At 33.8% G+C, this 17,270-nt stretch overlaps 1 protein-coding gene and 1 long non-coding RNA gene across 1 annotated transcript in view; one reads left to right on the forward strand and one right to left on the reverse strand.

Annotated features, from left to right (window-relative positions):
• LOC308190308 (uncharacterized protein) overlaps positions 1–17,270 on the forward strand; it is a 373,068-nt gene that overhangs the window by 201,404 nt on the left and 154,394 nt on the right.
• LOC308190309 overlaps positions 4,387–17,270 on the reverse strand; it is a 53,595-nt gene continuing 40,711 nt past the window's right edge. Inside the window, exon 2 of the long non-coding RNA XR_013947061.1 lies at positions 4,387–12,298. This is a non-coding gene — a long non-coding RNA (uncharacterized lncRNA). The remainder of the gene's footprint in view (positions 12,299–17,270) is intronic.

Here is a 17,270-nt window from a genome sequence, read left to right on the forward strand (position 1 = left end):
GCTTTGTCAGGAAATGGTTAAAAAAAAAAAAAAAAAGCAACACCACAGACTGTTTTCTGTTGTGGATCCCAAAATACAAGGATGAATGTCCAGACTGAATGTCCAGAGCTGGGTGTTCTGATATGAAGGAGGAAGATCTGAAGAGACTTCTGTTTAAAACTCATTTCTTGTGCTATTTTTAATCCTTTGATTAGCTGGTTAATAGAGTTGACTGACCAAGGAAACAGGTGGGCTAAGTGCATTTCCTAATGGTTTTCTTATTGTTTGGGTAGCTTGACCTATTTCTTTCATCCTCTTTACAATGGCTTAAGCTTGACTAATTGGATGTCAGTATTGGCCACCAGCAATATAGGAGCTTTTAAGATTTTCCATTGCTGGTAGTTGGTCCTTTATGGCAGTCAGATATGGTTTGTGTGGATTATATTTATTTATTTATTTATTTATTTATTTATTTATTTATTTTTGGTGGCTGTTTTTTCTATCTTTATAGATAAATAGAATGGATCAGGCCTCAGATAACAATACAAAGATATGTTTTTATGAAAAGAAAAATCTATGTAAAGAATGGGATTATGAAATTATTGATAACAGAAAACAAAATTCTTTTCTAGCACTGCAAATTACAGATGAAGTATAAGATCACTCTCTGCTTCCTTAATGGAAAGTATAACGTCAGCTTATTGAAGTGAGTCTTCAATATTGCAAGTCTTCAGTTAGTCTTTAAATAGAACAAAATGAATCAGACTGAAACAGTTATGTTTGGAACAAAGAGATTTGATTGCTCAACTAAAGGCTCTAGCTTTTCACTGAGTACCATAATTTTGATTCTGCATTTGCAGTGATCACTAAAAATATTGCTGCCGAGTTTAGTCTGCAAAAAGTCTTGTCAGGAAACAGTTACAAAAGGCCAGCTTCAGACTTGATGTAATTAAATAGAGTGAAAGTATACCAGTGATGCATTTGGCTCAAGATTTTACTGAAGTCTAAATAAAAATGCCAAGTTTGCAACTGTTTCTAATTCTCTAAGAACAATAAAATAATATGTGGGCATTTCTAGAAACTATTAAGGACTCATGATTGCACTAGAAACCCAGAAATCATCCACTGAAATAGGCTAAATATTCCATATTTCACATTTTTTCCCTCCAGAGTTCCTTACAGCATACAGATTTCCACAGTTTAACTATTATGACATGCAGGAGAGATGTAAGTTTCTATTTTGTAATTGGACTAATGCTCTCCTATTTTGCCATCAGATTCCTTTATGTTTCCATGTTTATCACAGCTCTCAGTATGGCAACACTGCAGTCTTAGAAATCTGGAACAAATGCAAATTTCAGTGCTAGAAGAAATCTTGCCAGAGGAGAGAGAATACCATCATTATTGCATCCAGCATTAGGTACTCTCTATGTACACACATAGTGGGCCTAGAACTTGCCTAGGAAGTTGAAAGACTAAGGAAACCCTTGGCCTCACTGTCTGTGGAGTTCACAGATAAGATATTTCTCGATTTATTCCACTAAGAAAAGGAGGAAAGGGATGATTTGATAGTTTGTTCATAGTACAACTATTGGAGTATGCATAGACAATGGCTATAATTATCTTTTTTGGCAGTAGGCACATATGGAAACCTACCTGAAAATGCACATACTCATTTCTTTTTCTTACATAATGCAAGCTCTCTTGCTTTCCAGAAATCACTTCCTACCAGGCTGAATGGTTGTGCCAGGGTAACTGCATAAAGAGCTTAAGGATTCATTCAGCCAGAAAGGTGTCAGACCATCCACAGAGCTTGCTGCCGACTCCCTCAGCAGGGTGAATAGTTTGCAGCCTGTTTTGCAGCCTCTTGCTGAAGACTATTCAGGGCATCAGCTGAAAGCTACAGATGATGTTGCACTTCCAGGAATATAAATCACAGGTGTATCTAACCACAGCTACTAAGTTCCTCTGTGAAGCTGTGCCAAAAAGTAAATGCCACTTTGTGAACTAGGGACCATGGGCATGGAAAGTAGGGTATAATAAACATGGTATTCAGCTCATTTAGTGGGTTATTGGAGCTATCCATGAGTAACCAAGAACAATAAACAATTGAGTTTTATTAGACTTTTTAGAGTTTCTAAACTGTAGTAGAATATTTGGTGTGAATTACAATTTTATTCTGTGCATGCTTTTAATTTGAAGACTCACTGTTTCCTGGCGCTAATGTAATTATGGCTAGTGATGAGTAAAAATTGAAAGCACACATTGTGTGGGGAATATTAATTGCATGAAAGATTAACAAAGACCATTATAAATGAGAAAGATAGCTTGGCAGGAATTTCTTGGATTAAGCAGTTAAATGTTCTCACTATAGCTCTAATTGTAGGATATTCACTATTTCAGGAAGTATGGCATATGTGAGATTGTAACTTTTCCTCAAAGAAGACTTGAAATATTTTGATTATATTTAACCAGCTGGCCTTATATCCGTATATTAATAGGCCATCTATTTAGAAAGTGATCTAAGTATAATAGCTGTATCTGCTAAATTCAAATCTCCGCACAGGATAAAGCTGAGAAAGGAAGTAAAGGTTTTCACTGGTCATGCAGACATATTTCAAGGAAGTAGATGTAAATAGCTTTAGTTATCATAGACGTTGAAGTTTTGTAAGCCACGTTGGAAATGAATATGATGTAGTACAGCAGCAGTGAGATTTTGGAGAATGTTAGATGAGGAAAGAAGGAAGCAAGTATATAGATTCACAGCAATGTAAATATGCAAATTTGAGTTGTGTGAAAGTGATAAATACAATTAGAGTTCTTCTCTTGACTGCTCATTTATAAACTTAACTTGCTATGAGTTTTATATGCAATTTTAATTAGTATTTTTCTTAATGGATCTAGCTTTCAAACCATGGCAAATTCTTCTACTAAATATAGTGGAAAATAAATGTTGAATCATTCACTAAACACTGAAATTAAAACTTTTTCCAGAGCTTAAGTCTACAAGACAGTGCAACTGCTCACAAATCATATTTTCACTATGTGAGTACATATATGGTCTGGTTATTGGAGTGCAGCCCAAATACCATTCACTAATCTTACTATTTTAAGGATCAAAAAATAGTAAAGAAGATATGAGTTTACCAGTGGATGATAGTGTCGGTAGCCTTCTCTGTCTTTCTTTTAATTTTTATTATACTGCTGCAAGACCAACTTGATGAGAATAGGAATCAACGAGAGCTCTTATTTTTTGCAATTTTAATATCTGTGAAAAGTAAGGAAGTACTGCTACTCACATTTACAGGTGGAGAATACATTTGCCATTATATATACTTGTAATTCCACCTATCTCCAAAGGAGTTCTGAAAACCCCAGCTAGCTGCCACTTATCTCCTGACCTGCTGTACTTGCTTGCAGGCACCTACAGAACCTATTACATCAATGCTAATGGCCTTTTAAACAACAGCTTCAGAGAACAGTCTCCTGCAGTTGCATTAAATATGACTGGAAATTTTTGGAGGACTTCTGATGGTACTTTTGAAAAAGTTCAGTTTTCCTTAGTTCTGGTATTCAGTGAAGCTTAAGCAAAATACCATAATCAACCTTTTCAGGCATTGGTGGTTTGTGCAGCATGTGCAGGAACAGTTTCAGCTACCCAGGAAATTTCAGTCCATGCAAAAAGCATGCAGGTATTTTAATTACTTGGATTCATGAGTTGGAACAATTTACATTGCAATAGTTGTCCAAGTTACCATTTTCTGCCTTGTTCTGCGAGTTGCACAGCTCACTGAGCTTCTTCTGAACTCCCATAATTTGCAATCTAACATGTCAAGGTAAACCATAACTCATTTTCTGTATGGCCTATAAGCACATGCTTTATTTCAAGCATTTGACCAATCCGAACATTGTGAAGCAAAGCAGTCAAGTGTGTTCATGTTCTTGAAGTTAGTGGGGGTTGAGAACAGAATTAAGACAAAATGTATACCTGAGTGCTTTGCAAAAGCAATAGTCAAAGGAGTTCCTTTGTGTACTCTTTACTGTGAGGCATACAGTCTGCCATATTTCTTTTCAGTAATTCAGTTTTGCTGATAAACTTGCATAATTGTTCTCAGCAATAAATGTTCATAGCTCTAAAATGCATCAGTTTAAAAAGAAAGAAGTAGTAGCTAATATTAGCTTCATAATGGGTGGTGGGCAGATGGAAGATGAAAAAAGAAATACATTATTATTACTTTGATAAACATGAAGCTTTTATAATGTCAGCTTTAACTAATCAATAATGAAAACCTTCTATAAGGTTTCAGCCTCTTAAAACTGAATTTCAGCCCCTTAAAGGTAAAGATTTCTTATCTTTATTTATGTATAAAGTAATTACCTCCACATTCCTTTAACATATAACTGTGATTTTATTTTATTTTATTTTATTTTATTTTATTTTATTTTATTTTATTTTATTGTATATTTTATTTTATTTTATTATTTTATTTTATTATTTTATTTTATTTATTTTATTTTTATACTTTTACGCCAATTGATATAATAACATTTGTTGTACATGGAAACTCAAACCGGTCTGGAGACAACACTGACATTTCTGTATGACTAATGTATTTAAACAAAAGATACTGAGATATGTAATCAAATACTACAACATATTATTGTAAAGACTAGAATGAGAAAAATATAAATCTCACAATAATATTAAAATAATAATTAACTTAAGATAAATTCAACACTGATTTAACTTGCTGTTGGTACTGACTTGCTGTAGTTGCCTTACACAGGTACACTTAGTTGTGCTCCTCCATATTCTGTGTACTGTGCTGAACTGATGACGTTTAGACTACTTGTGCACATATGAACCTATTTAATTAATTGAATTAATAATAATTGACAAATCCGTTGACTTCATTAAATTCCTTTTCTTAAAAGGGTTTCTCAAATTTATATTGATGTTTTGCTATTTACTAAATAAAACAATTTAAGATGAAATTCCATAAGCTATTCATTTGCTTAGATCTGTCAGAAAAAAATGCATATTTCTATCAATTTTATATATAAATATAAAATATATATATACAAAAAAGTCATGTGGTTTAAAGTTTACATACAGTGAAGACTGCCTAGCAGCACATTCAAGCCATAACAAAACCAGCATTTCTCTAAAGTAAGAAGCTTAGTGCATAATACAGGATTCCTTCAATGTCCATAAAATGAATGATCCCATTTATGATATTTGGCTGCCTTTCCTGATGAAGTCTATGGATCATTCACCTTGAAGCTGAAGTTAATGAGGTTGGATTGACCTTTGTTCTCATAATTAAAATACAATTGCACAGTTTGCTTTTAAGTGTTCTGTTGAAACAGGTCTCCTTGGCAATCATAACTTCAATGGAGACCCTTCTTTGACAACCTAAACATAAGATATTTAACGTTTTTGAATATTGCTTCCACAGCTCTGTTTCCAAAATATGACTTTCATATGCTAATAATTAAATATGGACTTGAGGCCAAAACTGTGCTAGGTTATAAAACAATTCCTTCTAAATGGAAGAGGGTATTGTAAAGACGTGGCTACCATATTCTAGTTGGCTTGGGATTCTCAAAGGCAATTATTTTCTGCAAGTTAAAAGGACACCATTTTCATGTTTGCAATTAATGAACTACAGTGAAAGCAATACCTTATTGTTATTGGTGATAAAAGAATGGAGTCCAGCTATTAGTGTCTGGCTAGATTTACAGTGTTTTAGCAGCAGGAGAAAGTAATGATATTATAAAGGAAGGCTACTGAATGCTCTAACTTAATTCAAATGGAAGTTATCATAAAATAATAGTTACTTATGAAACACTGATCTTGGTGGGTTCAGTTTTTATCTAAAGATTTGCATCATTTAGAGAATTGCAGATTTAAGAGAATTTGCATGTCTAATTATGGGATTTAACCTGCATTAAAAAATTTAGCTGTTCCAAAGCATATACTATAATCGTTTAATGACTGCAGTTATTGGTGTTGTAGAGGCATTACTGAAAGTGAATTTTGGAACATTCTGTATTCTCTTTTTGCAATGCAATTGTTCATGCCACAAATACTGGCTCTGGGTTTCCAGGGCACTGAGACGGAAATCTAAAGGTCTGAAAAGAAGTATTTTGATAAGCTATTTTCTCACTTCTGTTTTATTTACTTGTTTATTTTCTGTTCAAAGTCTACCAGGTTAGGCTTAGTCATATTACTGTTGTCAAAGACACATGAAACTTCTTAATACCAGCTCCTCATCATAGTATCAATGTGTGCTGTTTTACTAAACAACATCACAACAGATGTTTTCACACCATGACAACCAGAAAGTGATGAATTTGATCTGTTATATATTCTTTTTTTTTTTTTTTTTTTTGGCTTTTAAAGCACGATGAACAACTTCCTGTCTTTGAATTAATGTCTCTGATGCAAACCGGATCATTTAGCAAACTGCCAAATAACTGAGAATTCAGGAGCAATTCTGTGTGTAGCCATGTATTGCTAAGGATTTTATATGAAAATTTCTTTAACCCCATGACCGTCTTCACACTGTAAACCTGAGGCTATTGTATACATAAACATACAATGCTTACAAAATGTTATTTTAACATTCTTAACTCTGTCATCTCTGTTTACATCTCCACTTAGATCTTTGCACATTGAAAATTTTTCCTGTCCTTATTTTATCACTTACAAATTGCATAGAGTAACAGGAGAGAACAGTGAGTTCAGGAAGCCAACAGCATGGTTTTAGGACATATACTTTTCCCCATCTCTGCACTTATAAATAAGAAGCTTTATTCTATTGTTTTGCCTCAGTGGCAATTTTGAGGATTGGTTATCAAAGGAATTTGTAGCAAAGGAAATTTCAGTGTTTCCCTTGTTATGAAAACAAGAATTGTTATTCAGGAGATGGAAGGAATTACAGCCGGACAATTTAGCAGTATACTGTCATTATGTATAGAACAATAATATAATGGATTTCTGACAGGTTCTGTGTAAAACACTTGTGAGAAAGATTGCTAAAACATCCATGTGAAACAGGTAGAATGTGACTGGATGGTAAAAGAGGCTACAAAAGGCAGAAATCACAACTACAAAACTACTTTTTTTTTTTTTTTTCAGTTGATACGTAATTGTTCTCAGCAAATTCTTCAACAGGTGTATATAACTATAGTGGTTCTGCTCTTTCCATTACCATCTGCCACCATCTTCATATACTCATGGAAAGAGAAGTGAAAATCCTGTAAAACAAGTAATGTGAGGGCAATACCTTACTGATTTGTATGAAATTTTTCATTTGTTAAAGGAAAGCTGTATTGTAATCATTACAGAGCATACAGACAATAATCTGTGTTTGCTATACTTTGTCTGAGCTTTTATGATTATTGTGAAAACAATCATAAATCACAATTTTTTTTTTACTTTTTTTTTTTTTTCCTTGCATTAGTTACACAGTAACAAGTGTTACAGTGGCACAGCTTGTCTGTTTCCCAGGTGACAGTTCTTCACGTCATCTAGAGGAAAAGACAGTGATGCCTCTACAGTAAAATCAGTGGAGCTGAAAGCATTTTAGCAAATTTTACCTTTAAAAGTTAGCATTAATATGATATTTAAAGTAGCCTTGAAAAATACCATCCTCAGCATAAAATGTGAGTTATCTGAGCTCATGTAAAGGAAAGATTCTCCTTGGAACAGCCTTCTCCTGTAATGATCAGGCCACAAGAATGTGATCTTTGGCCAAAAGATCAGGCCAAAATACAAGTGATACAAAATCGGCATCACTAGAAAAAAACAAAAGTCCTGACATCACTCCAACATGTACATAGGAGTGGAAATTTAGGAAAGTAAAGTTGATGTTACTCAGGTTGCAAATTTGGAAAAAATTTGTAATGAATCTAAATTATGTGAAGTTCAAGTGTGGCTGTCATAGCAGGAAATATTCTTAGTTCATTTTAGATCTGATAGATTTATACAATAGGCTTAAAGTGTGCACTAACTATTTATTCTCAGTTCCTGCCTTCAGTTCATTAGACTTAGCTTCATTATTTTCATATGTAAATAGGCTCTATTGGAGAAGAGGACCAACAAGAAGGAGCTTTGTATTGCTCTCTTCATGAAAGAGCACTTTTAATGAAAGTAGTGAGCATCACTGGAAGACAATCTCAGCACTGTATTTTGAGAGCTGTACAGGCATACCAGCTCTTGATATGCAGTTGTAGTTAATGTTTTGTAATAAGAGACATAGAATAAGAATAATAGAACATTATATCTTCAAATTTAGATCTAAGACAGTTATGGGACAGCAAATGTAGCTCTAAGACAGCCTGTCCGGGTCCCTCTGGATGGCAGCACAACCCTCTGTTGTGTCAGCCAGACATTCCGGTTTTGTGTCATCTAATACTTTTGTATTGCCTGACAAAAAATGAACAGAACTCTTAAAATTCATTGAAAACTAAAGCACTACAAGGATGCTTAGCATTCTTTCATGTCTTTTTGTGCTGCTCTAACTCAGGTAAAGGGCAATAACTTTAGTATGATCTTATACATAAGAACTGTAATCTTCATTACAATTACATACATTATATTATTTCAATGATTTGGAATCTCTATGATATGCAGACAAAAAACCCTGATGAATACCAAAATAAATACGTAACGAGATCATATACTTGAACCAATAAACAAGACTATTGCAGCATGCGATCCAGTTTATTGTGTACATAGACAATAATATTGGCAAATGAATTGCTGAGTAAGTAAACTATTAGGAACCATTTGATATGGTTTTGCTTTTTATTTTTTTGTCTGTTTTTATTTTATGTGAGCGTGATACATTTTTTTTTCTAAAATTGTTTAAAATCCTTCCTAGAGTGGCCTGCTGTGATGTCCAACTGGCTAAGTGATTTCTGTTACTATACCAAACAGTATGATGACATTTAGACAGGAAGAAGGAGCTGTGTGCCAGTGTTATTTTACTCCCTCCTGGAGCCTCACAAAATGTCATTTGTGTCATACTGGGTGCTGTTTATTTTACAATAAGAGACATTTACAGATTTGACTCCTAAAGCACTTTGAGACAGCTTACTAAAGAGGCACAAACAAAAAATAAATAGAAGAATTGCATGATTTTAATGAATCATCAACAGTTTCAAACAGGTGCAGAACCACCCTGTTTGTATTTCCTAAGATTACAGAAGTCTGTCTCAGAGTACGAGATGTTTTTCTATGGCTTGGTGTGTGGTTTCACAACAAAGTAAAGCAGATCTAAGACAGGATGCTTACTAAAAGGGCCATCTTAGCTGCATGCTGCTGCTGCTCTCCCTGCATTTGCTCAAGTGATTGTGTGTAGTAGGGTTGAACGGTAACTCTTCAACAGTAAAAATAATTTAGTTCTTAGTGGGAGCAATGAGTATATTCAGCTTCCTAGGTGGCTGTAGAATACTTCTGTCTATCCAGCAGTCATACCCCAAGGATACATCCTAAGCACTGTCATATATTTTTTGTAAGCATACCTGTAGCAACAGCCAGGAAAAGCAGCGTGGGTGTGTGGAGGGGGGTTGTTTGGTTTTTTTTGGTCTGGTTTTGGTTTGGATTTCTTTTATTGCCTTATTTTCACTAAGAAATATCTTTTTCATGTGAAGCATACTGTGCTCCATAAAGATTTCAACTGGGAAAAGATTAAACTGGAAGAGCTGATAGACTTGGCCACCTTATTTATTTATTTATTACTCATTTTTCCTATGTGACAGTATGACTGTTTACGTCCAAACAACAGCACAACACGATCTAATTCAGTCAGTAAGTCTCTGCAACTCAGGAGGTGTTGTTTTGCTTCATTATAAGCCATACAGTTTGTAACAAGACTTCTGCTGTTTTTACCATCCTATGGAAGTGAGCAAAGAATGATAACCCCTGCCAAAGGATTCTTGGCCTTTCAGGAACCTCTTATAGAAATACTTTAATAGAGAGTAAAATTCATCATTCTCCATCTGTTCACAGCTGATTTTAGGTATAGAAATTACTATGACTATCTCACCGAGATTACTTTTTTTTTTTTTTACTTTTTACTTTTATTATTATTATTATTATTATTTACTTTTTTAAGCTAACTGATCACTTAGTTTCAAAATGAGATTGTGATGTTACACATCCGTGTCTTTCTAGGACAATTCAGAGAAGCCATATTACCAATGTGTTCTCTTTGTGTTTGCATTATTAGTTCTTGAGGAGTGTTGCTTAGCACCATGTAGAGGTGAAGGCATTTAATTCAAAGCATTTTAAAAAATAAAACAATTTACATCAGTGTTTGTGGTAAGCACACTGATGGACTGAAAATAACAAGAAGACAAGTATGGTTGTACTGGTGTGAATGTGAAAAGGGAGAGAGTTACATAAAATGATTTGGTACAAATATACTTTGAAGATTTACAGATGGCACTGATTGCAACTCTCTTGTCTTCCAGCCATTCTTATTCCACTTTATGGTCAGCTGGAAGCATGATTTAATTGACCTAAGATATAGTATTCCTAATTGCTTATTGAGGAAATATGCTTACATTTAAAAGCCTTATTTTTTTCACCATGTGTCCTAAGAGAACTACCTCCACATCAGGATCATTTCACTACTCAATATTCACTGACTTTTGCCCTTCGAAGGCGTTATCATTTTGAGCATCATGGCTGGACCAACAGACTGCTTCTTCAATTTACAAACCTGAGCTGTAATTCACTACAAACCTATAATGTCTTTAAAAATCCATGATGTCTCTTAACAGATATATGCCCTGTGATTTACTCATGAAAATTTAATCATGTGTAGCCGTGTTCTGTTGCAAAATACATACTGCACAGTTGTAATGGGGTTTGAAAATACCTGACTGTTGATTTTCTACTGGAAGAGCATTAATACTGTCAGAATGATGTTGCAGCAGCCAGCATTTTGCATTGTAATAGCCACAGTTCTTAAGAGGCATTCAGTGGGACAAGCGTTCATAGTTGTTTAATTTTACTAAGGAATAATGTACTTTTAACTGACTAGCTTTATTCTCTAAATAAGAAGGAAAGATAAATTTCTGCCTCTTTATTCATGTATACATTTCTATCTATTTAATATATACTGTGTAGTCAGTTACTTTATGTAAATAATATTGTAAACATTATTTGTAATGAGCATTTTCTGTTTCTATCAAATTCTATTCCATTTGATTATTTCAAATAGAAATCTTGCTTAAGCTGGGGAAGAAAAAGATGACATTATACAAAACTACACCAAAATTCCCACTCTCAATTCATGGTCCGAAGAAATAGTTTGAGATAGTTAAAATATTTGAATGAATGCAGTGTCCCGGTTTTGTCTGGAATAGAGTTTATTTTCTTTATAGAGGCTCATATCATGCTATGTTTTGAATACCTAATGAAAACAATGCCGATAACACACTGACTTTTTAGTTGTTGTAGAGCTGTGCTTACACTGAGCTGAGGACTTTTCTGCTTCTCATGCTGCCTTACCAGGGAGGAGCAGGGCTGCACAAGGAGCTGGGAGGGGACACAGCTGGCCCCAGTTGACCAAAGGGATATTCCATACCATATGGCATCATGCTCAGCAATAAAACCTGGAGAAGAGAAGGAAGAAGGCGGTTGATGTTGGGTGTGATGGTGTTTCTCTACCCAAGAAAGTATTATGTGTGGTGAATGTATTCCTTTTCTTTGCTTGCGCACACAGCTTCTGTTTTACGAAGTAAGCTGTTTTTATCTCAGCCCACGAATTCTCACACTTTTACCTTTCCAATTCTCTCTCTTATCCCACCGTGGAGAGAGTGAGTGAGTGGTTGTGTGGTGCTTAGCTGCCTGCCAAGGTTAAAACACAAAGTACAGTCATAATTATTTATATGGTTATATATGTATAATTGTGGGTACAAACCAAGCATGCCTATTTTCATGTGGATCTTGGTACATCCCCTTATTCTTAACAAACAGATTGCTCTATAGTTGCATAGAGTCACTATTATCTTCACTTTGCCACTGTAGAAATTTGAACAGTCGGATGAATTTGTGAGTTTCACCACTGCTAACCCTCACTTTTTTCTTCTTTCCAGCTGTGTTCTGCTCTCACTCATCACTGACTTGAGAGCAGCCTGCTGTTGGAGTAATGAAGAGGTTATCTCAGAAAACAGACCCCTCTGAAGACAGGTGGGCAACCTGAAAGCAAGGATAACAGCACTGTGTTTGTGGAGATTCTTTAACTGGCAGGTATGGGAAAAGACTTCCAACTTCAGTGGCCTTGATCTGTCTTTATATCTGAAAAACAGGGAAATAGGGGCATCACTGAGCATAAAATGCCTCTAAGAACTGTTTTAGTTTCAGTGAGGATGAAAATCTGTCTGTGAAATCCATCACAAGATTATTGATAAACCTGAACACTAGGCTATCCTTGCAGCAAATGAAGAAAGGTGAGTTCTTCAATCACTAAGTATAAAGCAAGTAAATTAGAATTTTGTTTTCAAGCAGGCCCTTCAGGAACCTGTCTTTTCTATTAAAACAAATGATATCTTAATATCTAAACTTCTGTCTCATTGTTCAGAATGTTCAGAGATGCAGCTTTAAGATTCTGTTTGTGTTATATCCACAAATTACTGGATTGATTTTTCTCTCCTTCATAATTCTCAATCTCAGAAACATAAATTCAGATAACTATGTTGATATTTTTTTTTTCATTTTTTTCCACACTAAGAATATAACAGCAACAGTAACAATAATAATAATTCTGGGTGGGGGTGTATATGCAAGTTACATATCTTACCCATGTTCTGTGTAAATACATGTGTTTAAAATTTTCCAGCATTGCATTATGCATTTTGCCTATATTAAAAGGCTGATGAAGTCTCCTGTATTGAGATACTCTACTTTGATTTAAATGTACTTCTTGGGAGTAGAAATCACTAAGAAAAACAGTTAGATTAGATCTGCCTGCAGATTCTTCTCATCTGAGTTTGTCATAAATGACAATAGGTGTTCTATGGTTTTTATTTTAATTGACAAAAGAGTATATTGGGGCATCTGATATCACATTTATTCCTTGTGAATGCTTCTAAGATTAGCAATCAAAGTATTACTGCAAAAAATTCTCATCTTATATTTCTGTTGACTGAAAGAGAATATGAATCCAAATGAATCTCTCGCATTTCAAGAATCAAAAGGTGTCACAGAAAGTATCTGCAGTGCTGAAGTGAGAGGAGGAATACTGTGTATGCAATGTTTTTCACTGGCTAACAGCTATCTAAAAGATGAAGTTTATTTCTGTGACAGTTCCTAAGTAATTTTATATTCAGCCTCTAATAGACTAATATTGATTTCTGCAGTGTTCAGCTTTAGAATCAGAAAGCATGAGTCAGACAGAAAATAAGATGGATGTGTACATTTTGCTGAAATACAAGAATTCAGTAGTCACCAGAGATAGGAAGGCTTAGAATATGAGAGATAGTTGCCTTCACTGTAGGGTAATCTGGCCTCCATTGCATTTTTAGATTTCAGTCAGATGGTGTAATTGTTGCTTGCCTATAATCACAAAGAGATTGTTGTGTTTATACTGAGAACAAATGTCCTTTACTAAAAGGGAAAAAGAAACTGAAATGAACATAGGGTCATTCAAATTCTTTAAAGATGTGTTATTCGAAGTTCTAAATATATCACCTATGCTATGAGATATACCAACAAGTGACTTGTTGATATTCCATATTTTTTCTTTTTTTCCTTTAATGATACAGGAGAAATATAGGTTTAGCAAAATTTTTATACTTCTTGTCACTTTGCCAGAGATACAATGAAATGGATATTAAAAGATTCAAGAGATAAACAGTAAAAATTCAGGGTATAGAAGTAGAATTCCCCAATTCTTGATGGGAATGACTGTACAACATGGAAGTCTTTGACAGTTTTTACAATCTAATTGTAATATTTACTTTTCTTAAATCATTTGTTACGTGTTGCATTGTACTCTTTGTCACACAACTATTTATGTATACACACTATATATATGTGGTATTTATGCATCTATATATATGAAGTACACACAGATTTTTTCTTTTTTTTTTTTTTTTTTTTTGTCCTTAAATTCTTCATATCAAATGCTTAAATGTTATTTTTGACAGGTTCCAACTCTTAAACAAGATATGTTAACAGTGGTATGCAAGCATTACATTTTCACACAACATTGAGAAATTCATCAGCATTGCATTAAGCAATCTTATTTTCAAAATTCCTCCCTGTATCTGTGAGAAAACTGGTTAAGAGTCCCTAATGTTGACAGTTTTTTTTCCTTTTCTTTTCTTTTTTAAAGTGTGTGTGTGATGTTTTTGTCCTTGGCAAAGTTAAAGCAGATCTTTATCTTACTCCTAAAATCATCATGAACTTTACACTACTGAAAACAAAACAAAACAAAAAACAACAACAAAAAACACCCTAAAACAACAAAAATATATATAGTTTTTGCCTTCTTATGAAGATATCACTGTTTTTTCAGATCATCAGTTAGTCTAAAAAATAAACTTAAATTTAATAAGAAATTCTCTCAGAAGATTTAAACAAAAACTTTGAGGTCTCTAAAACTTCACCAAACTGAGTGTGAAGTTATTTATTCATAGATAGTTATTCATCTTTTTTTATTTTTTATTTTCCATATTCTGTCCTTAAAATGAAGAATTCAGCCTCAGTCAAAATTAATATGAGTTAAATATAAGCAGGTATAAAAGGCATGCATATCTATCTACATTTATACAGATAACTCGTATGCATGGAGAGTTATATATGTCATGGAGAATCCAGAATTTCTAATAAAATTTAGTTTTGGGGTAGCAACAGAATTCACGTTCATTCCTGCTAAATTGTGATACCAAATTGATGCTTATTAGGTCTTTAGCTTCATAGTAGATTTGCTTAACATTTCAATTGGCATTGAAAAGTTAAGCAACTCAGTGAGTGTGTGTTAGGTAACTTGTCCAAGACAATTAGATATCAATATGCTGTTTTAATAATTTCTCAAGTTAATCTATTTTCCAAACTGCTAGACTGACTAAACCTCTGCATCAGAGGATAGAGAAATTCTGATGCAGTGAGACTTGGTAAGGTCAAATTTATCCTGCAGTGCATTTAAGATAGCTATTAATTTCCATTATAGCTATCTATATAATGGAATGTTCCTGTACTCTTCCATTGTACAATTTTGTGCCCATATAGTAAGAAATTTATTGAGGAGCATTCAGGTAGGTGAATGTAGAGTAGGAACTCAATTTTTTTTTTTTTTAATTGGGAATTGTCGTGTTCCTGAACAACTATTTCACTTTAAAGTTCCATTAATGTAAATAATAGGGCTAAATCCAGTGTGATGACTGGGGCATTTTGGACTTTAGATCAGATGAACAAGCATATTTTATTCAAACACTAAGTTTGTGTCTTATTTGAGTGGACCTTTGAATGTTACTTTGTCCATGCCTGTGGACAGAAGCTTCAGGTAAAAGGAATCTCCTATCTTGGAACATGACCACAATTATTCCAGGAGACAAGTGTGCAAGTGCTATACCAAAATACCACCAGAGTTTAAAGAATGATGGTAAATAGCACTTGTGGAATATTCTAGCCTGTCATAATTTGTCTGAAACACAGAAAGAATCACAAACCTGAACTGAAACCAAAAATCCTCTTTTAAGGTATAATAAATAATTCAGGCTCTGGGTTGCAGTAAAAGTGTTTAACGTTGCTGATAAGATCAAACTTTGGTATTCAGAAGCATTTTTTTTTTTGTCAGCACTAACAGTGCACTGTCTAACTTATATGCCACCTAAGACTTCATCCACTTCACAGGTGTTTTCAGGAAGATAACAAAATTTTCATTTTAAGTGAAATTAAGGCAATATAGAGTGAGAGCACTGAATTGGGATTTGTAAGATACAGGTTCAGCTCCTGGTGCACTGCAATACCTTAATGCAAGTAAATGAGTTTATATATTGCTTTTCTTCAGTAAAGATAATATATCCCTATCTTGCTATCTTTAAAATGCAATACATGATCACAAATTGTTCCTTTATAGCAAATAATGCTAATTTTCTCTTCCCCATCTAAATTCTAGACTTTGATTACACAGACAAGGGTGAGGGAATAATATCCATAGATCTGTTTAGCTAAGTCAAAAGATTTTTTTAAATTAATCATCCCAACTGGTGACATTAATATTGAACTAACCAGCTTGAAGAGTTGGATCAATATCTTATTTGGTTTACTATAGTCAACTTGTATATGAATCTAAAGAGCTAAAATCTCTTATTTCATTTGCAGTTTCTAAAAAGATAATATGCTTGAAGTGAAGAGGCAGACCTGGGACTTTGATCATGTCTGTTTTTTCATTTTTCAGCTGAAAGTCAGGAGTCTGTTGTGTTCAGACAAATTATACTTTATTTCAAGTAGTATTAGTATGATTTCTCCACATGTACTATTAACTATAAATTCACATCACTTTGCATTGTGTTAATTAGATATTTTATCTAAAGAGTTGGTATAATCTATTCTATGACTCTGGAATTACAGAACAGAAATAATAGTCAAAATGATTAAACTGCTAAGTTGGAGGTGGCTTCTGTAGTTGATATGGAACAGATGTGCCTCTAGGTTATCTAAATCAAATACAGGAGTGAATAAAATTGAGTTGTCATCTAATTAATGGGTTCTTCAAACCCATATAAATAAATAAATGTCCCACATTATCCAACCCTATTACACCCTAATGAACTTTCATTTCAGCCATTGTCCATCTTGGCAGAGAGCGCACCTAGGTGGTGATTATTTAATATATTGCTTATTTTCTGTCATAACTTGAGATGTTTCATTCTTCTTCTGGGTTTGGAATACATGGATGAAATATAACAGAAATCAGGAGGTGACTCTTCACTGCCTGAAGGGTTTGCATTTTCAATAGTTCTTTAATTAGACAGAAGCACCTAAAGATAATGATGTATAAGAAAAAAATAAGAAAATTTAAAAGATAGGGATTTGGAAGAAAAGATGAAATGATTTATTTTATTTTAATTTAATTTATTTTTTTTTTTTACTGGAAGCAAGATTATACTGGAATTAAATGAATCTTGAAGGTGTAAGCACTGTTTTTATAAGATTGGAGTTTTTTATAGCAGTGGGTAAAGTTATCTTCACATTTCTATTACAATTTTCATTTTGGAGTGACTTGTAAATCTGCTACAATAGTATCCTCACTGGAGGAGAAAAG

Source organism: Anser brachyrhynchus (assembly GCF_964034855.1).
Source record: "Anser brachyrhynchus genome assembly, chromosome: 2".
NCBI lineage: Eukaryota > Metazoa > Chordata > Aves > Anseriformes > Anatidae > Anser > Anser brachyrhynchus.